This window comes from Tamandua tetradactyla, chromosome 1 (assembly GCF_023851605.1).
Source record: "Tamandua tetradactyla isolate mTamTet1 chromosome 1, mTamTet1.pri, whole genome shotgun sequence".
NCBI lineage: Eukaryota > Metazoa > Chordata > Mammalia > Pilosa > Myrmecophagidae > Tamandua > Tamandua tetradactyla.
In genome coordinates, this window is record NC_135327.1 from 97,488,430 (window position 1) to 97,509,808 (window position 21,379).

The 21,379-nt window shown below is 43.2% G+C and overlaps 1 long non-coding RNA gene across 1 annotated transcript in view; it reads left to right on the forward strand.

Annotated features, from left to right (window-relative positions):
• Positions 1-5,647, forward strand: part of LOC143650516 (uncharacterized) — a 54,871-nt gene extending 49,224 nt beyond the window's left edge. Inside the window, exon 3 of the long non-coding RNA XR_013159587.1 lies at positions 5,269-5,647. This is a non-coding gene — a long non-coding RNA (uncharacterized LOC143650516). The remainder of the gene's footprint in view (positions 1-5,268) is intronic.
• Positions 5,648-21,379: the final 15,732 nt, after the last annotated feature.

Sequence of the window (21,379 nt, forward strand, 5' to 3'; positions counted from 1 at the left end):
AGGCAGTCCTCAGCTTCCTGTTCACGATGGAAAAGTTGCAGAGCTGATGCCCAAAGGGCAGAAATTCTTGTATAAATATCCGCCAGTGCAATGGGGGCTACATAGGGGTCCTTCAGGAGTTCCTCACACCAATGCGGGACCCTCAGGGCTGTGGGACTCGGGGCCAGATGGGAAACTTGGTCTCCTAGTAACAGCAATCAAGAACACCGCCTCTGGGAATCTGCTGCACTTTCTGGTTTGTCTGGTGCCAATATTTTCATGCACGCAAGGAATTCCATGCTTCCTCTTCTCCCAAACATTTGTGAGCTTTCTCTACAGAACCCTGGGGCTCCTGGCCAAAAGTTTTACTGTAATTCAGTAAAATAAATTTAAAAATTTAATTTTCTTCCCTAATTTTTGTTTTTATTTCTGGGGCCCTGACAAAAATAAACAATTGTCAAACAATCCTTTTGCCCCCTAATCATTTCTTCCTGTTATTAGATATTTGGGAAAATAAAATTCTCCATCTGTATGAGTGTCTCATTTTCACCAGCTTTTGCCAGATACCATAAGCCCCTTAATAGTTTCATCCAGTGTCTGGCTTTCTACAGGGGGATAACTCCCAAATTCCCATCTCTAGCCAAGACCTCCTTCCCAGCCTCCAGGCTCACATCTCTAACTGCTACTCAACCCCTCCACCTGGGCAGCTAGTAGGGCATCTCTAATACCTAAACTCCTGCAATCACTGCCCTCAAATATGCTGCACCCACAGTCTTCTCCATTCCCCAAGATGGGATTCAGCCTTCTAGATGCTCAGGCCCAAAGCCTTGGAATCAGTCTGGACTTCTCTTTTTCACTCACTCTGCCTTTTGCCAGTCCAATCTACCTGGAAAACCTGTGATCTCCTCTTTCAGATATCTCCAGAATCCAACCATTTCTCATACCTTCTCTGCTACAACCCTAATCCAGGCCATCATCTCTTATTGGAATACTTCAGGTAGATACTTCAGTATCTCCTAATTGGCCTCTGGAGTCATATCAGGTGACTGTATTAAATGACCCCAAATTTGATGACTTAAAGCAATAGAAATGTGTTCTCTCACAGTTCTGGAGGCCAGAAGTCTGAAATCAGTATCACTGGGCTGAAATCAAGGTGGCATCTTGATTTCTTTGCATGCTGGAGGGGAGAATCCATTCCTGGCCTCTCCAGCTTCTGGCAGCATCCAGCATCCTTTGGCTTGTGGCCACATCACTCCAATTGCTGCCCCTCTGGTCATGGTGTCTTCTCCCCTCTGTATGTGTCAAATCTCCCTCTGCTAATGATTAATAAGGACAATCATTGTTGCATTTAGGGCCTACCTGGATAATACAGGATAATCTCCCATCTCAAGATCCTTCTTTTAATCACAGCTGAGCATCTTTGCCATAGAAGGTGACATTTTGGGGATTTCTGGGGGTCAGGATCTGAAGTCTGTTGGGGCCATTATTCATCCAACTGCAGTTCCCCTGCCTCTTTCCTTGACTCTTGTCTTTTCTTTACGTGGCAGCCAGAGTGATCCTTTTAAACCTCTCATATCACTCCTCTGCTCAAAATCTTTAGTGGCTCCCCATTTCTGGTAGAGTCAAGCCAGAGGTCTGCCTTCCAGGCCTTTGTGATCTGCAAACAACCCTCCCCCGTATCCCCATCTTTCTGACCTCATTATCTGCTACTAACCCTCCTGCATGCTCTGCTTCAGCCACACTGGTTTCTTTACTGCTCCTACATCATGGCCTTACACTGGCTCTTCATTCAGCTGGAATTTCTTCCTTTAGATATCGATGATGCTGTCTCACCTTCAAGTATGCTCAAAGATTCTCACTGAGACCTGCTGCTTTAGTTTGTGAATGCTGCTGAAAAGGAATTCATTAAGTTGCAAGCTCTAAGTTCTAAGGCCTTAGAAGTGTCCAAATTAAGGCACCAATCAGAGGTTACCTTCACTTAAGTATGGCTGATGCCATCTGGAACACCTCTGTCAGCTGGAAAGCAGGCAGCTGGTGTCTGCTGGGATCTTTGGATTCTAGTTCCAAGCAGTTTCCCTGGGGGTATTTTCTTTCTGCATCTCCAAACATCTGGGGCTCTGTCAGCTCTGAAGCTTATTCCAAAATGATACCCCCTTAAAGGACTCCAGTAAGCAGCCCACCTTGAATGGATATGCATATATCTCCATGGAAACCATCTAATCAAAAGGTCCCACCCACAGTTGGGTGGGTTACATCTCCACGGAAACAATTTAATTAAAAAAGATCCTACCCAACAATGTTGAATCAGGATTAAAAAACATGGCTTTTCTTGGATACACAACAGTTTCAATCGTCACACCCTCTCTGGTCATCCTATTTAAAATTGCAATCTGCACCTCTTTCCTTCTGAATTCCAAATCCCCCCCTACCCTTTGCTTTTTTTTTTTTTCTCTAACCGCCATCAGCTAACACATTTTATCATTTATTTATTCATTATGGTTATTGTTCCTTGTCTGTCTGCCCAAGTGAGAATGCCTCTAAGATGGTATTGTAAGGTCTGAAATTGTACATCCTTGAGCCCTACAAGGTCCCACCGCCTACCTGTGAGGTCCCCTTCTCTCACTAGATGTGCCTCCGCCCAGGGGGAAAGCCTTAACAGGTTTCACCCCTCTGCTGGCCCATGAAAGTAGTCACACAAGCCAATCACATGCTCCCGCGGGAACTGGTTGGGCCGCTCTCCAGTCTCTGCAAAGCCTGCGGCCCACTGCCCCTGAGGGCTCACCGTTCTGGTGGGGCTCTGCGCGGAGGCCTGGGGCTCGACCTCGGGTCTGGGCGCCTGCGGGACTAGAAACTGCTGCCAATCTCATGGGTGCAGTGCTGGGTCGTGTGCCTGGCCACTTGGACTGTTTAGGGTGAGAGACCCCTGGGTGAAGAGGGTGGTAAGAGCAACGAGGATAGGCATTTTGTTGGTTTTGTTGAGTGATGCATCCCAACTGCCTAGATGTTTCCTTGCATATGATGGGTGCATGACAGGTATCCGGTGAATGACTGAAGTGCCTGCTTCACGACATGGAGTGCCAGATTTAAAAATGGATCGGGTATTACAGAAACTGGTAATCTGTTCAAGTATAGAAAGCATGCTATTGTAAGAATCAACATTTTGGATCAGCTTCACTTTTCTCGTTCCTGATCCATGGTGTTAGAGAGAAGAGTCATCCATAAATCATGAGATTCAAGAGAATGGAAACTCCACACGCAGCAGGGACCAATCCGACCCTTTTTGCTGCATCCTGTCTCCCCACATAGAGCTCTGCATGTTCTGGTCATTCTAAAATGTTTGTGAATGGACAAATAAAGGGGCTAGCCCTTCTACCCCACACAAATATATGTGACTGACTGCTGTGCTAGGGTCACGGAAACAATTAAAAATATTTACATATTTTAATTACTAAGACACACTCAGTAATGTCAGTTAACTTTAAAAATGGTGGTGGGGTGAGCTGAGGTAGAAAAAATATACTCGGGAGTTGGAAATCTTGGGTACAGCTTCCAGAACCTACCTACTGTATTGTATGTGCCCTGTGACCTCATAAAGACCCTTTCACCTGTCTGAGCATCGCTTTCCTTTTGTGAAAATTTGGAAAGTGACTGGAAAATCTGGAGAGTTGTTTCCAGCTCTAACATTCTTTCCAAGACAAAGAAACAGCCATAACCTTTGTTCGCTTCCTGTCCGTTCCTTTCTTGCACCATGTGAGGAAGTTATGGAAATAGGCATATTGGTCATGGAAACAAGCATATTAGTGTAGCGTTGATAATCCAGACTTGGGGAGCAGCTAGACTAGGATCTATTTCTTACTAGCTGTGTGACCTAGGGTAAATTACTTAACTTCTCTGAGCATCATTTCCTTATCTGAAAAATGGAATAAATAATTCCTGCTCTATAGGACTATTGTATTAATTGCACAAGATCACATTAACTGCATTATTCAAAATCTGGCACAAAGGGAGCATTTGGTAAATGGTACTAGCTATTATGAGAGAGCATGTGGGAAGTGGGGGAAGGTGCATCTGGCAATCGAGCGTTGGAATAACTTAGAGTTGGAGCATCAGTGTGATGCAAACTGATTTGTAGGGTAGACCTTCTTATATTCATTTATTATATGGCACATGTACAAAATATAAGCAGGTTCCATCACTAATATATATATAATTTTTAATTGAAAATCATTCTTTCCAAAGAATTGTCCCTGTCCTTTCTTACTTTCTACATATGGTAAATACAGAGAAGAATGTGGCCTCTCCATAGTTAATGGATAAATTTGACCAAATGCTCTCTTTCCTCCCTAGAGAACAAAATGCCCACCTTCATCAGAAAGTGAATGCTTATCCCTTAAGACCTGGACCAGGGCTCTGTATAATATAGGGCTATGATTTGCTAAACCAAAGTAAGTCAAAAAAAAAAAAAAAAAAAAAAAGCCCACCTGAGCTTTCTTTTCCTCCAAAGGAGAATTCATGAATACAAGTTATGGCCTTAAGACTGCATCATTCATGGGGTCCAACAAAGTTCCCACCCCCCCCTTAGAGGTCATCATTAGCCTCCTCTGTGAGATCTGACTCCTCCGTGTGTTTAATTAGATGTAACTTTTGGAGATGAAGGAGAAATGATTAAATGATCTGGATTCCAGAAAAACAAAAGATCCTTATTTCAGCCATCCATCAAGCTTTGACACCTAGAGTATTACATGCAATAACTCAAATGAAAATATTTCACTTAAAAGTACAGAACCCCTGCCCATGATATCATTAAAGGAAATCATTAAGCATTTATGCAGCACTTTGTGCTGGAAAAGTGCTTTAAGGTTATTTTTATTGCTCACCAAAAACCCTCTGAGGCAGGTCTTTCTCTTCATCTTAAAACCAAAGCAGAGAGAAGAGATTAAATTACTTAGACTCTTAGGGAAAATAAATGACTGGATCAGAATGAGACTTTTGAGTGCCAAAGTCAGTGTTTCAATCCACTGAAGCATTAGGTTAGAAGTTTATATACTGCCTAAAGCATTATCTAATTTGGAATTGACCCTTTTCCCCTTTAATACCTAGATCGCTGATGGTATAGACCTAGTATAGCAACATGCCATTTGCAATCACTTCCTTTCATCATGAGTAACACTGAAGAGCATTAAGTTAATTTTTTGAAAAGTCAGTGTATTTTAAATGGTAAGCTTCATTATGCTATGGTATTAAATAAATCTCCATGGCTTAGCCATCACACTAAGTTCTGCATTCCAGGTGAGAGGACATTCCTCCATCTTGTGACTCAGGGATCCAAGCTCCATCTGCACGCACGGCTTCCAGGGCCACTGAAGCAGGAGGTGAGCAAGTGTGAGGAACCTCATCCCTGCTCCTAAGTCCTCTGGACCAAAGTGACACACAGCCCTTCAGCTCTTCTGCTCCCAGAGGAAGTCACACGGGCCCCAGCCTGACTGCCACACGGGCTGGAAAGGCCAGAAGCTCATGGACCAAGGGGAGAGCACTTCTGCCTCTTCCACAGACTGGTTTGACTTTGAATCTTCTTTCTAAATTTTGAATTAAAAATATTTATGATAGTATTTATTCACCTTGTATCTGAAATAGTTGACAATATCACTTACAATATTTTGCTGCCTTATATTTTCTTAATACTTTATTATTTTCAAAGCCCTTTTACGTGTTTTCACTCTAGCAGGAAAAGAGTTTCTGTGAGTCAAAAGAGAGTTGCTTCTCTTTCATCTGTCAGTTTTAACAGCTGTGGCACCCAGGAAGTAAGGCCCCTAACTTATGGAAGGTATACTCCATCAGCTCCACATGTGGAACTGGTCTACTGCATGGGATGAAAGTCAGAAATGGCCTTTATTCATTATTTGATAGGCTGTTACCTCATCTCTTGTTCATTATTAGCGAATCAGCAGTGAGGCTCAGCTTTGTCTCCTCTGGGGTTGTGGTGACTGAGAAGATTGCAAGGAGGCGGGTGGGTGAAAAGGGGCTGGTGTGATCTACTTCGGGAGCTGGGATAAAGCCATACCATTACAAAAGCTGTGGAGAACGTGGTGCTGAAGTCACCCCATGGTCCTATCTACTACCTTTCCATCCCTAGTTTTGAGATAATCCCAAAACTAAAAGGGAGCTAAAGTGGAAACGAAATATGAAGTGGCATGGAAAGAAGTGTGTGGTTGAAAGCTTTGGATTATGGAATGACTTCCTTTCAGGGTGGGGAGGAATGCCAAATTTAGATTTCAACTTTCCCCTTTAATATTTTTTCTTGAGATATAGTTGCCGACAGGGCAGTTAAATCCCATGGAATGGTTTCTGAAAGCCAATAATGAAGTTGCTTACATCTTGGTTACTCAGTTTTCTGATTTTAGCCTCCACGACCTCAGTTTATGTTGACAACTTTGACCTAATTTGGGAGGAGATTACATTTGGCTGGGCTGTGGAGCTCTTTCTCAGAACCTCTTTCAGGACAGTTGCCAAATGCTCTTTTTGTAACTCTGTTGTCAAGTCTGTGGAAAGTGGGTTTGGCTCATCCCCCGATCCCAACCCCCCAATTGTATGATTACGGTCTTTATATTTTCATATAGTATTAGAGCTCAAATCAGGCAGCCTCAACCTTCTCCCTCAGCTCTCAATAATCGAAATGTTCTCTGAACCCTACCAGTTGCCTGATGAGAAGCAAAGAAATTTTACCTTTCTATCATGACAGCAATTCCTTAATCTAGCATGGTTCTTTGCAATGTTTTTAAACCAATGTTTCCTTTTCCAAACTATAAGGGATCTCATCCCTGGTGTGCTGAAAAAGCTGGTATAGTTCCCTGAGTGTCTACTCTATCCTTTGACTTGAATAATTTGTGGAGTTTTCTGTTTCTTGCAACCTGACATGCCCCGACTAAGCCTCTGCAAATCTGAAAGGATCTAGAATTGTCACTAAAGCTTAATCAAGTTCCATATCCCTGAAAGAAATGTTCATCGAACTTGACGTTGTTGCCCTCTAATGAAATATTTCTTTGGAGGGGTCATAATTATACTGAAATGTAGGTTCTTCCATCTTTTTGTTATGTAAAATGGTAACATTTAATGACACAGGAGAGATACATTTAGGAAAGAGGGAGGGTGGGGACTCAGGAGGAGCATGGTAAGGGAAAAAACAAGGAAAGAACAAAATTGTCCGCATTAGCCTTTGCCTCCCAGTGGTGGGGATTGTCAACAGTTAATGAGGGGAAAATAGGCCCTGGAGAAATGTGGCTGGAGGCACTGGCCTGCCCTCCATCTTCCTAACGCCAAGAGGGCCAAAGTCTACAGAAAGTTTCCCCAGTGGGAGTTGCTGGGAAAATGACTCCTCATCCCTGGGTAAAACTTTATCAACCTTAGAGACAAGTTAATTTAAGGCCGAGTGTGTGTCCAGAGCTGCAAATGCAAAGGAAGAATCTTTCTCCTCAAAATAGTTTCCATCTTAGAAAGCTGGACAAAAGGACCAAAGAAAGCTGTGAGTAATCCAGAGCCAACCTGTGGATTCACAGGTAAGAATCCACAGAAGGGAGAGCTTTCACTGTGCTGGAGCTGGGAAAGACTCCATGAGAATGCACATCCTCGGTAAGCCTTAAAGGAAATACAGTTACAGATTGGTGGGGAGAAGAGGGAAAGAATATGGTCGGTGCAGGGCATGCAGGAGTGACAGAATACTGGGGTCTGATTAGAGGGAAGGCTTTGTATTGGGTTGTGGCAACTAAAATAAAAAAGTTTCTTGGGTTTATGCCACATGTAGCTAATGTCAATCACACCTGAATCCACCCTCTACTGAAGTGCCATTGAGTTAGTCTGCACAATCCAAGAGAATATCCAGCTTTACTTTGTACATCAAGTTAGGCAGCCTTCCCTGGGATTTCAGAATCTACATAACTCTTGTGTGTGTGTGTGTGCATGTGTGTGTGTATGTGTGTGTGAGTTCAGGAAGAGATGACAGGAAATATGTTCTGAGGAAAGCCACCTTTCCCTTATTTTAAAAAGGAAACCTTAAACAATTATTTCCATAAAGTTTCCTTTTTGGTTTATAACACATATACCCAATTCCTGACTTTTCTTATGTGCCAGCAGCAAAAGGTATGCATTTACATTTATGAAGCATTCTCACATTGATTTTCCCATTTGGGAAAATACCATTCCCAATTTTTATTCTTAATGCTAAGGGTTTTTCCACAGTGTCACGGAACTACATAATGGAAGAGTCCAAGTTCAAGCTCGGATCTTCTGGTTCCCCGTCTAACGAAGCCCCGCCCCACTCCTTGGTGACCATGCTGCTGGCAAAGCTGAAAACGCAGCCCTCCTGGGTGAGGATGAGGACTCAGCAAGGCACTGCTGGTGGGAGTGTAAATTGATAAGCGTACTTTATGAAAAGTGATTTGGCAAAACGTATTAAGAAGCAATTTTATTTCTAGGAATAGCTTAAGGGATTAATGAGAAATGTGGCCAAGCATTCACTTAAAAATATATTTACTAACAACAGGAGATGAGTTCAGAACATTATGGTGCATTCCAATGATGGATTCTTATCAAAGTCACTAAAAATCACATTTTTCAAGATTATTTACTGATAATAAATAAATGTTGAGAAAATATTTGACATAAAATCAAAAGAAAAGCAACAACAACATCTAGATAGTATAGCTAGCAGACTAAAGCAGAAATATACGGTACCAAAATGTTAAGAATGCCTAACTGTGGGTGATGAGAATACAAATAAAATTTTTAAATTTTATACCCATTTCCCAGGTTTCCATAATGAGGATGGAGTGATTTTATCATCAGAGAGAGAGAAAAAAAGGTTATTTTAAAAAAAATGTAGAAGTAGCCTGTTAGAGTGAACACTACAAATAAGGAGTAATTAGGGGATTTTAAATCATCATTTTACCTAGACTGGTCTCTAAACTGTGTGCCATATGTTGGGAAACAGACAAACAAACAAATAAACATAGTAGAAATTTCTTATTTTTCCAAGGAGAAGATAAAAGGTTTGTTGATTTAAAGATAAAAAACCACAACTGCAGAAGAGCATGTGGCAAATGTTTAAAACTAGAAAAAATTGGCTTTCAATGGTTGAGTCACTTCCATGGTCTAAGCAAGTTTTGCTGAATGTGTAGGAGCTGGGCTGTAGGAAGCCTCGCTCTAAGAATCTCAGGAAAGTTCTCCATACTAGGGAGTCGTTTCTGACACAGACTCAGGTTTCTTCCTTCAAAGATTTCTTCCCTTGGCTCTGGATTATTCTGAGTGACAAAGAGGAACAGATTCCTCAGCACTCTAAATAGAAGCAAAGGCCCGGAGAGATTTTGGGACTTTATAGGAGGGTGAGAAAGCCACACAGAACCGATGGGAAAGCAGCCGAAGGACTCAAGATTAACAATTTGCTTTTGGGGGGAGACTTTGGTTCTTGGAGGGCTTCCAGTCTGAAGCCAGAGAGGCCGTCAACAGGAAAATAAATAGCTGGCATGCTCTGTATTTACTCTGCCTTTCTCAAGGTTGCAACATATGTTTCCCAACTTCGAAAGCTGTTAAGGCAAAAGAGACATTTTAAGGCAGAAGAGACATTTTGTGAGTTCAGGCCCTCTCCTCTGGTCTGCGTTAACCACCACGTTTGCCCGCCTTTCGGGAAAACATTAGCACCAGCCCCACGGGGTGTCGCGAAAGACAGTGGCGGCACTGTTTGCCTCTCCCAGCCAGACTGGGGAAATGAGGGCTGGAAAACTTGACTTCTCCAGATGAGAAATGCTGGGCTGCTCTGGAAAAAATCCACTTATGCCACGGGAGCACAAGCCCTGAGACGTTCTCACTGGACGAGTTTACGGCAGGCTAGCCCTGCAAAATACCAAATTGTGTTACAGTGCTGTGGTGGCGGAATTGTAATATAGCAGCTCAATTCTGGAAGCACCCTTCTTCAACACCACCAGAGTATTTGTGTTCTTGCTCCCAACATTTCCAATTAGTAGAGAAGCTCGTGCTAGAAACCACCACATATAATCCAGGGAAACTGTCAATGTAACATTATAAAAATTGAATATGTGTCAGAAGTGGATTTAGACTCTTTAGGTTAATATTATTTTTGCTATTAGGTAATGAACTGTCATTAATTTACTTGCACTGTGTGATTAGGTTAATATACTCCAGAATAATATTGCATTTTAAAAATTAAAAATGGTAGCTGTATCTTCTTATTATCAATCAAAGTAGCAGTAGCACTAGAGAAATATTGCTACTTTGTACTCACTTGTGCTCTTGTACGCAGTCAAATAAGCACTAAAAATGACAAATTACCATGCTTGAATAATCTTCATGTTTAAGTACCTACAAATAACTGTCCATTTGTGTGAATGGTTAAACTTAATCAATTATTTTGCCTATAAGCAAGATAACCTCTTCCATAAACAGAACTCTACAAATAATACTCAGAGCCGTTTAAATCTGATGTATAATAATGTCACAACGTGTAAAAAGCAAAATAGACTCACAAAAATAAAAGAAAGCCTATAGTTTGTCCTTTTCTTGACCTTCACAAATAGAAATGCTACGTCTACGGCTCTATAAATTGTTTAAATCTTTTACTGATTCAAACGTGCTGATAATGTCACTACATATGTTGGAACTACGCTTCTGTTAATAATTCGAAAATTACTTTCATTAGCCTTATTTCATCTCATGGTAGTTATAGAATACTTTCATATTTTTCAACTGTGCATTAATTTGTTTCATCGTTAACCTTGGATTTTATCTTTGGTAATTACGGTAATTTGTAATTTGGGTTGAGTCAGGGCTAGCGTGGTAGAACAAGGCTTACTGTGGGGTCCTGCCTAAACCTTTGGGATTCAGTAGTTTGCAAAGCTGGGGGAGGGTGTGGGAGGCTGGGGCAGGTGGGGCACGGCCCAGCAGAATGTGCCCTGGGGTGGGTTTGGATTGACCAATGACCATGGCAGTGGGGAGGAGACAGAACGGCCAGGCCTGGGTCGAGCACAGTCTATTCCAGAAGAAGGCCGGGTTGGGGTGGGGGGGAAACAGTGGGCACCCCAAAAAGTGTCTGCCACAATAATTCATCACACCTATTTTAATATCAACAGCATGTATTACACCCCTATTCCACTGATAACTCTATTTTCAGACACATCCAGACAGCCAAATACTGGTCACCACATGGAACTGAAGCCTGGATTCTTTTTTTCGTTAATGCGCTTTGTTGAGATATATTCCCCCACTATACAAACCATCCAAAGTATACAATCAATGGCTCACAGTATCATCACATAGTTGTGCATACATCACTATGATCTATTTTAGAACATTTTCATTACTCCAGAGAAGAAGTAAAAATTAAAAAAATAATCCAAATCCTCCCATAAGCCGCCCCCCCCACCCATTATTGACTCATGGTATTGGTGTGGTACATTTGTTACTGTTGATGCAAGAGTATTAAATTTTTCCCATATACTCCTCTATTATTAACTCCTTGTAATAATGCCATACATTTGGTCTAGCTCATGAAAGAAGTCTTAAATATTTATACATTTAATCACAAATATTGTCCTCTACCGGATTTCACTGTGTTATACGTTGCCATGTTTTAACCTCCAACTTTCCTTCTGGTGACACACAGAACTCTAAATTTCGCCGTTCCACCAAATTTACATGCTATTGTAATTATTCTCACAATAATGTGCTACTATCACCTCTATCCATTTCCAAATGTTTAAGTTCGTTCTAGTTAAATATACCATACGTATGACACAACCGCTCCCCGTGAGGCCTGGATTTTACTTCTGCATCCCAAATTTGTCACAACTCTTGAAAATCCTGGTCTCAAAGGGGAAAAATTCAACTTCCCCAAGTGGAGAATTCTTGATATTCTCACAAGCATTGGGGACAACCAAAGCAATAGGCTGAGCCCTCAATCTTGGTGTTTGTTCATATGAAACTTAACCCCGCAAAGGATAGTCTAAGCCTACTTAAAATTAGGCCTAAGAGTCACCCCCAAGAGAACCTCTTTTGCTGCTCAAATGTGGCCCCTCTCTCGCTCAGCCAAAACTACTAGCAAACTCATTGCCCTCCCTCTCTCTGCGTAGGACATGGCTCCCAGGGGTGTGGACCTTCCTGGAAACATGGGGCAGAAATCCTAGAATGAGCTGGGACTCAGCATCAAGGGATTGAGAAAACCTTCTTGACTGAAAGGGAGAAGAGAGAAATGAGACAAAATAAAGTGCCAATGGCTGAGAGATTCCAAACAGAGTGGAGAGGTTATCCTGGAGTTATTCTTACTCATTAAATAGCTATCACCTTTTCAGTTAAGGTATAACAGAGTGGCTGGAGGGAAGTGCTTGAAAATGTAGCGCTATGTTCCAGTAGCCGTGTTTCTTGAAGATGATTGTATAATGATATAGCTTTCACAGTGTGACTGTGTGATTGTGAAAACCTTGTGTCTGATGCTTCTTTTATCTACCTTAGGGACAGATAAGTAAAACATATGGATTAAAAATAAGTAAATAATAGGGGCAACAAATGTCAAAATGAATTTAGTAGATTGAAATGCTAGTGATCAATGAAAGGGAGGGGGTAAGGGGTATGGTATGTATGAATTTTTTTTTCTGTTTTCTTTTTATTTCTGAATTGATGCAAATGTTCTAAGAAATGCTCATGATGATGAATATACAACTGTGATAAAAAATGTTCATACTGTATGTTGATTGGTTTTATTAATAATAACTGAAAAAATAAATTCTGATCTCAACCCTTACCAGCTTTTCTAGAAACCCCAATAGTATCCGAGTCAATAAACCTCTGCCTTGGGCACTGCGAGGACTACCGAGGTGAAAAAGCCAAGTCCCCTGCCTTCGGGAAGTTTACCTGCCCTCATGTAAACCGGCCAAGCAGATGCTCAGATGCAAACGGCATGAAACCAGGTGGCAGTGACAGGAGCCATTTGCCAGCACTCACAACATGTGTTATTTTCCCTGCAGGTGCAATGAGAGTCCAGAAGAGGGAGGAATTGATTTCTGTGTAGGGAGCCCAGCTGGAGCCAAATGCTACAAAGAGCACACTCCCAATTTTGCCAGGAGTCTGTACAATCAAAAATCTCTGTGCGGCCTCTCTCTGTATTAACATGATCTTCCATTTGAACACATCCCAGTCAGTGAACAGAAAATATCACAGGAACCACAAACTGAACAGTAATAATAGCAAAGACTTCACAACTCTGTGTTCGTTTCTAAAGCCCTGTCCCTAACAAGATCTCATTTTAATGTCTGCCCACACGGCCACCCTGTAAGAGCTTTGTTTTGGGTTGAATTCTGTCCCCCCAAAAGATATGTTCAAGTCCTAACTCCTGGTCCTTAGGTAACTTTATTTAGAAATAGGGTCTTTCTTTAAAAAATGTAATCATAATTCAGATGAGGCCAAACATAGTTAGGACTGGCCCTAAGTCAATGTGACTTGTATCCTTATAAGGAGAGGGGACTTTGGACACAGAGACAGACTCGGGGGAGACAGAGGCAGAGATGTGAGTGACGCACGCACTAACCAGGGAACATAGAGGGTCACTCGCCTCCATCAGAAGCTACAAAAGGCAAAGAAGAATTCTCCCAAGAAAGGCGCCCAGCCCTACTGTCCCCTTCCTTCTGATGTCCAGAACCGGGAGAGTATGTTTCTAATTGGTAAAGCCCCCAGGTTTGTGGTACTTTGCTACTAGCAGCTCTAGGAAACAAGGACATAGATGAGAAGTTTGAAAATAGAATTATCAGTGGAATACAGGTGTAATACTACAGTTGGTCTTAGAATAGATTGGATGAACTATTGCGGCAGACACTCTTTGGGATGCCCGCTATTTCCCTCCTTGCCCCCTCCTTCTGAATTTGAGGGACTCTGACCCCAGGTCCTGGGTGTGTCCTCTGCGTCCCTGCACTCAGCCAGGGTCCCAGGCCCCAGGATAAACCTGGCCATCCTTGCGGGCTCCATTTTTACCTGCTGCTTGAAGGAACAGCGTTGTTTCTGCATCGAGGGAAAGCACACTCCTTTATGGAATAGATTGTAAAATTCAATTAATTGTTTAGGTAGAGCCTAACATCAAAGAAAGGAGTCTCTTGCAGCCGGCTGTCTCAGCTCAGGTCTCCCAGACCCACACGTGGCAGCTCCAGGGAAGTGTGAGGAGTGCTGTCCCCCCCTGAGGATGGGGAGCAGCTCAGAGCCAACAGCTCACCTTTGCTAGATCCATCGATGCTCCCGGAGGAAACTTTTGGATCCTATGGAATCAACCAAAGGTCAAAGAGGAACCAAAGATGACTTTCCAAAGCCCCTGTAAACCCGGACACATGCCCACATGCACACCTGCCACGGCATCTCGCCCTTTCCTCTCCTTTGCTCCAAGAGCTCAGCCCAAGAGCTGCTCTTCTGCCCTGCTCCTTAGCAGAGAGGAGACCGGGGCTCCAGCCATGCCCTTCCTGAAGGTGAAAACACGGTTCACTTTCCACAGTTTCTTCGGAATTTCTTGAATTGCTCTGAGTCCGCCTCCTCATTAGCTCCAATTATTCCTAATCGGTAATCAGATAGTACGGGAAGAAATCAATATTAAAAAATGATGTCTTCGGTGAGTAGTGTGTATCGATGTGAGAGTGTGGCATTTGAAGGAACAGAGCTGCCAAAAAGGAGTCCTTCTCTTCGTTTTCTGGGCTGGACAGTTCCCCGGGGCTCGGTGCATGCCCAGCCCTGCACTTGGTGGAAGACTCTCGTGTCCCCCCAAACCACAAGGAGGACAGGAGTGGGCCGCGGGGCTGATGAGACGCTCGGGCAGAGCCGCTGAAAGACAACCAGCCTCTGACTGGTACCCCTTGGCTACGCCGCCCTGGTTGAGACAGGCGTGGTGCGTCTCGAGGTGCCCAGCCAAGTGGAGGAAAGGGGTAACGTGAGAAGCAAAATTCTTGGGTGGGCAAGAATTTGGAACGAGTCCCTCCTGGTGCAGGCTGGAGTGATGGTGGAAGGCGCTGCGGTGGGTGACAGGACACCACAGGACTGCAGGATGGTTTTCAGGTCAAAGAAAGACCTTAGAGATCACTTGGTTCAATGTCCTTTTTCAATCATCCAGAACGATTGGGACAAGCTCACTTCACAGAACCTGGGCAAGGTCCTCGGGGCCCCCGGGGTGGCAAATGGAAGTCTTTGTGACCATGATAATTTTTCCTTGTGTGTTATTATGGAAGGCTGATTAACAAACAATCCCAGGGTACACGGGCTTCATGCAGTAGAAGTTTATATCTCATTTGGGAAGCCACGTAATGTCAGTGTTTGGTGGACATGTTCCTTGCAGTGATTCAGGGATCTAAGCATCTTTCTCTGGCAGCATCCTAGGGCTTCAAAGGGTGCTAGATCCTCTGCATCTGGCTGAGACAGGTAAAGAGCGGGAGAGTGCTGGAGTGTGCAGGAGTAGTTTATAGGTGCCTTGCTTCTACTCACTGCTCAGAGGGCCACACACGAGTGCAAGGGGGACTGGGAGATGTAGTCCAGCCGTGGGCACAGGCAGAAGACGGGATGAGTTTGGACAGGCACTTGGCAGTATCTGCCACACCTGATTTCAAACAGAACATTGAAGGAAGTAAGTTGGTGATTGTTCATTTTTAACTCATGGGGTCCTTTGTTTGAGAGGTTTGCATTGAGCAGCTGAGGGCGCACGACCTTTGAAGCAGGACAGACTCGGGTTTGACACCTGGTTGGACAAAGTATTAACCTCTTTGAGCCTCAGTGTGCTTAGCTGGGAAATGGGGACAATTTGCAGAGTCACTCTCAGCAGTAAATGAGATAATGGATGTAAAATGAATACATCACAGAATGTTCTCACCTTATTTTTACAAAACACTGGGACTAGATCAGAGAGGGGGAGGCAAGGAAAGAAACTGACTGCTTGTCCTCTGCCTGCCAGGGCTGAGTTAGGTTCAGAGAATATGCTTGATTAGGTGCCAAAAGTGATGGCGCTTCTATCGCCTTGCTGAAGTGCAACATAATTGATTCCAAGCATCATGGGAATTAGAAAGGAGAAAAAAAAATCCAGAACATCCTCAAGCATTAATTTTATTTGATGAATAAAAATTCAGTCACTTAGCAAGCAGTTTCAGCAAAGGAATTTAATCCTTCATGCTTAGCCTGAGATTGCCACATGTAGACAGTTGTGATTTTACTATTCGCTTTGGAAAAATGTGTGTTTCTGGAGATGGGTGAAAAGAGAAATGATCTAAACTGAAGTGTCACCATTCGCTTATGGATTTTGGTGCTTTCAGACTTACGCCGGCTCACAAGAGTGAAAAGAAATGTCTTCTCACCAGGCTAAGTGGCAGGACTGTGGCTCTGTGATCGTGGCTTCTCCAGGGCATACACAGGTCCTGGCACATAAAGGGCTTCAATAAATGTTTACTGATTGAGTTAATAAATGAAAGAAACCAAGCATACAAGTAACAACAATGAAAACAATCCTTTTGCCTGAAACATCAAGATTGTGCTGTGGGGCGGGGGTTGGGGGTGGGGGGCGGCCCTTAGTGTTAATTTTGGAGTTTCTTAATGGTTACTTCCATTGTAAGGCTTTGCTTACAATAAAACATCAGTGAACACACACACAGACACACACAGCAACGTTTCGGGAGGTACAAGAAGCAGCAGCCTGATTGTGTTTCTCTTTTTAGAGCATTACCCTTTCAAATGACCTTCGAGACAGGCTTGCTAAGATTAGTAGTGATAGCATATGGAAAGTAATAAATAAAATTGTGTCCGGAGCTCAGAAGGTTAACAGTTTTTTGCAAGAATTTATTTTCTAAATCCTTGGGTAAAATGGCGCCTAAAATCACCAAACATGGTCCTCTAGTGCCCCCTGGTGTCCTTTCTCTGGTATTGTTAAAACCTAAAATTGTGTCCCACTCTAGTCATTAGCATAAATCTTGATTTATTTATGATTATGGGACTTCCAGGGCCAGGTTTATCTGGAGGAGGAGTGGGGGAAGGAGGAGCTGGGACCCTTTTGTTTCAGCCCTTTATCAAATGGGTTTCCGCAACTATGTCAAAATAATTAGTACATTAACCCTGGTATAAGATTTCAAAAGGGAAATTATATGTTATCTTGAAAAGAAGCTCTTTCACCTTCCCCCCAAAATTATTGGCTTTTTATCCTCCAGAAAGCAAATTATTAAGCTATTTCTCTTGCCCATTAAGACGTTCTTTGTAAATCAGTTGGACAAAGGACAGTTTTTAATTTCAGAGATTAATTATCACCCATAATAATTGAGTCATTCTTTATTTTTTTTTCTGGAGGCCCATTTATTTAAATAAAAGATATACAGGGCTTGTCTATGAAATGAGAATGAATGTTATGGGCAAAATTAAAATATTTTGAAAGACAGTGTTTTGTAATTAGAAACAGTTCGTTGAAATTAATTCCAATAAATGTATTAGTATTCCTAAGAAAAGGAAACTAGTTAATAACTTATATTTAACAATTGAAAATGGTCAGATGTATCCATTGAGAACTTTAGATTGTTAATTATGCATTGGCTTAACTCTAAATATTGCAGCCAGAATTGTGGAATGCTTTGGAAAATAGAAGGCCCTTTTCTTCGTCCACCCGTCTCTGATGCTGAAAGTCTGTTTAGTTCCGTTTGCAGACATTCCATGGGTGGCTCCAGGTGCCAGGTGCCATGCTATGCCCTGGTACAGGGGCGCATGCCTTGTCTTCAGGAGCTCCGGGTCTGAGAAGAAGCAACATCCACCATTCCCCATCCGTGAGGTGGGGCTGGGTTAGTGCAGGAGGCTTGCAAAGGAGCAACTCCGGGTAGCTGCAGTGGGTGGAAAAATCGGAAGAGGCTTCCTTGGAGGACCTGCCCTGTACCCGGACATTGGAAGACAGCTAGGATCAGCCAAGCGAGAAAGAGGGGCAAGGGCGTGATGAGAAGAGGAACTGGCCTAGGCGAAAGGAACGGGCAGTGGTTCTTTCTAGCAGAATAGGTGGGGAGAAGCGGGGTGGAGGGATGTGCTCAACTGAGGAGTTTTGTTCTCTGGGTTCCCCTGGGGTAAGAGAAGGGTACAAGCAGCTTGGCAGCCCCTGGAGGGGGCGTTGGAGGGGACCCGGCTGAGGCAGATGCAGATTTTCAGTGAAGCGACAGTGCAGCACCTAAGCCAATCTCCCCTGGCTCTGTGCTGCGGAAGCCCTTGAAACAGGAGGAGGCAACACGGGTAAAATGAAGGCGCGACCGTGGGAACTTGACAAAACCTCATCCAACCTCCCGCTGGGCCACTGCCAGCCCCGGGCCGTTACTTAATCTTGCTCAGTTTCTGTGTTTTCACCTGTTCACTGAGCATAATAATACCCGCCTCCAGTACTGGAGAAGGCATGTGGAATCGGATTGGAAGAGGGGCTGGTATGCTGTGAGTGCCCTGTAAAAATGCTACTTAACTTTCCTTATCATGAAAGGGATTCCGTCAGAAAAGCTCCAGTGCAGGTCCAGCCACGTGCGACTTCACGGCGTCTCCATACTGTTCCCTAGTGTGTGGTTACGTGTTTTATATGACTATACCATCCATGTCTGCTTCTCTCTAAGCCCCACGGGGGTAGGGGACTGGCCCAAGGGGGTCACCATGGTTACCTGCGCTAGGCTGAAAAAATAAGGGTGAAATGAAGGATGAAGGAGCACTGCTGACGACAGCTCTCCCAACAGCTCTCCCAAACATCTTGTTGGGGTGATGACAAAACTAAAACAATATCAGACGAGCCCTCCATTGGGACAATATTTCCCAGAACGCTGTGACTCTGGGGCCAATAATACTTATTTTGGAAAATGCAGTTGGCTTTGGAGTCAAAGGGCTTCGGTTGGAGCTCCCAATTCCATCACCCACTTAACTCCTCGGTTTCCTCATCTGCAAAATGAGGGGAAAAGGTGCTTTGTTTGTAGAGTCCTTGTGAGGGTCAAAGAAGAGCATCCATGCGAAACCCTTAGAACACACTTAGCACCTGACACTAGGGGTTATCACTGATAACTGAATCTTCTGGTGAAAAAAGAAATCTCACAAATTCTATTTCACTGTATGTCCCCACAGCAGTTCTGTAAGGCAAGAAAGAAGTAGCAGAACTAACATTTATTTTTGGCAGTAAAGACAAATTATCCTGCATTCAGCTTAAAAGTTATAAATTACAAAATTCCTTTTGTACCACTAAATTCACATCAAAACTTGTCAGTGAAGAAACATAAGTTGCATATATTTATAATTATTTCACATTTACTATGTGCTATTTTCAGGTTTCCCTTAGCATTCTTTGAATATGTGTGTGTACGTGTGTGGGTTTGCATGAAATAAAGCAATACATTTCTCTTTATATGTATACATATCTTTATTTCTCTACAAACGCAAAAACACAAGACTGGGTGAATTTGCCCACACTCTTAGGCCAATTTCGTATTAGTGCCAGGACTGAAAAACCTGGTTTCCTGGGAAGCTTTTTGAACAGCCGTTGGTATACCTTAATTCCTTGCGCGCAGTCCTCCTGTTCTCCTCCCTCCCTGCACCAGCAGGGCTTGGTTGCCGTGAGCAGGCTGTGCCAGGTGCCACGGGCCAATGACAAGTCCCTGTTCCGAAGGAGCTCAGGCCTGGGGCACTGGTTCCCAGAGGTTGGCGCCAACCAGTTTTGGAAATGTGGACGGATGTTTTCGTTTGTCACGAAGTGGAAGGGACAAGCCATGGACACACTCAACAGACAGAGGCTGGCGTTGCTGGGTGCGCCCCCTGCCGGCAGAAAGCCCTGCCCTGCCTCTGCACAACCGGCTCACGCTCCACCAGGCATGCGCCGATGGCTGGAAAACCTGTTGATGATCTGAGCCTGCGTCCAAAAGCCCATTTCACATTTAAACAGAGATGTTTTTGTATTTAAAATTCATATTTGAATTAAAAATTTTTTTTCTTTTTCGCACTTTGGATACTCTAGGAATGTAGCTGCCATGTAAATCAAGAGAAGGTTGTACCCCCCCTTCCCCTACGTGGGGCATGACATCCAGGGGTGAAAGTCTCCCTGGTGACATGGGAAATGACTCCCAGGGATGACTCCAGACCTGGCACTGTGAGATCAATGATTCCATCCTGACCAAAAGGGGGAAAAGAAGTATAATTAATAAAGTTATCAGTGGCAGAGAGAGTTCAAATAGATTCAAGAGGCTACTCTGGAGGTTGTTGTTACACAAGCTTCAGGTAGACCTTGCTACCTATCATAACCTGCCAACCCCCAACCGGGACCATTCCAGCCAATCCTACAGAACACCTAGGGCAGTATATAAGATTCTACAAAGGTTCCAGGCACTAGAGTAACTTTCCAGAAACCTACGACCTCCAGATGGGTCCCTGGTCCAGGTAAATCCTGAAACCTAGAGGGCCCAGCCTTTCCAGAACATCAGCTAGTTCCATCTCCCTACCCCATGTTAGTGACAAACCCTCCCAATGTGAAAAAATTAGAATGGCCATAGACCAAATACCCCTAAAGAGAGGGATGGAAAGATCAAAGGTTACGGTGGAGTTATACAGAGAAGATAGTCTTTAACAAATGGCTATGAATGCTGAATCATGAAATCGACATCTCTTTTAGTCTCCAGAATCTTGGAGCAGCTAGAAGCAAAAACCTAAAATTGTGGAATTGTAACCTATGTCAATCTCTGAAATATATTCTACAACTAATTATAGTGCTGTGCTTTGAAATTTATTGCTTTTTTGTACATGTTATTTTTCACACAAAAAAAGAAAGAAAGGAAAGTGGATTGTGATGATTTAAAAAATATGTATTCTTTCTAGCCTCCTATATTCTGGAGCAGCTAGAAGGAAAAATATGAGAGGATGGTATATGGTAGCCCATGACAGACTCTGGGATCTGTCCTGTAACGACTTGTCGAAGAGTGTTTTAAAAACTATTACTTTTTTATTTCTATCCATTTATATATGTTATACTATACAATAGAAAAGTTTTTTAAAAAAGTGAGAGAAGGTTGCATTTTATTGAGTTGAAGGCTTTACTAGGAGTTATTCTCCTTTACGGGATGAGCGGCGTTCGTCCCCGCGTCACGCACACCGCGCGCCTCGGTGGGTCGCGCTGGCACCCGCAGGAGCCACGGGGACTCCTGCATAGAAGACGAGCACCCCTGTCTTCCAGGGAGTTCTGCTGCAACATTTCCTGGTTAGAATGCATAAATTTTATCATCGATTACTTTCTTTTATCTTTTCTTTATACTGCAAGTAGAACATTATATTGATTTTTATATTGCTTTTTAAAATTATGTGTTTTGGGAGGTTATTTCATCCATGGATTTCATTTCTAGAGAGGAAAGGGAGG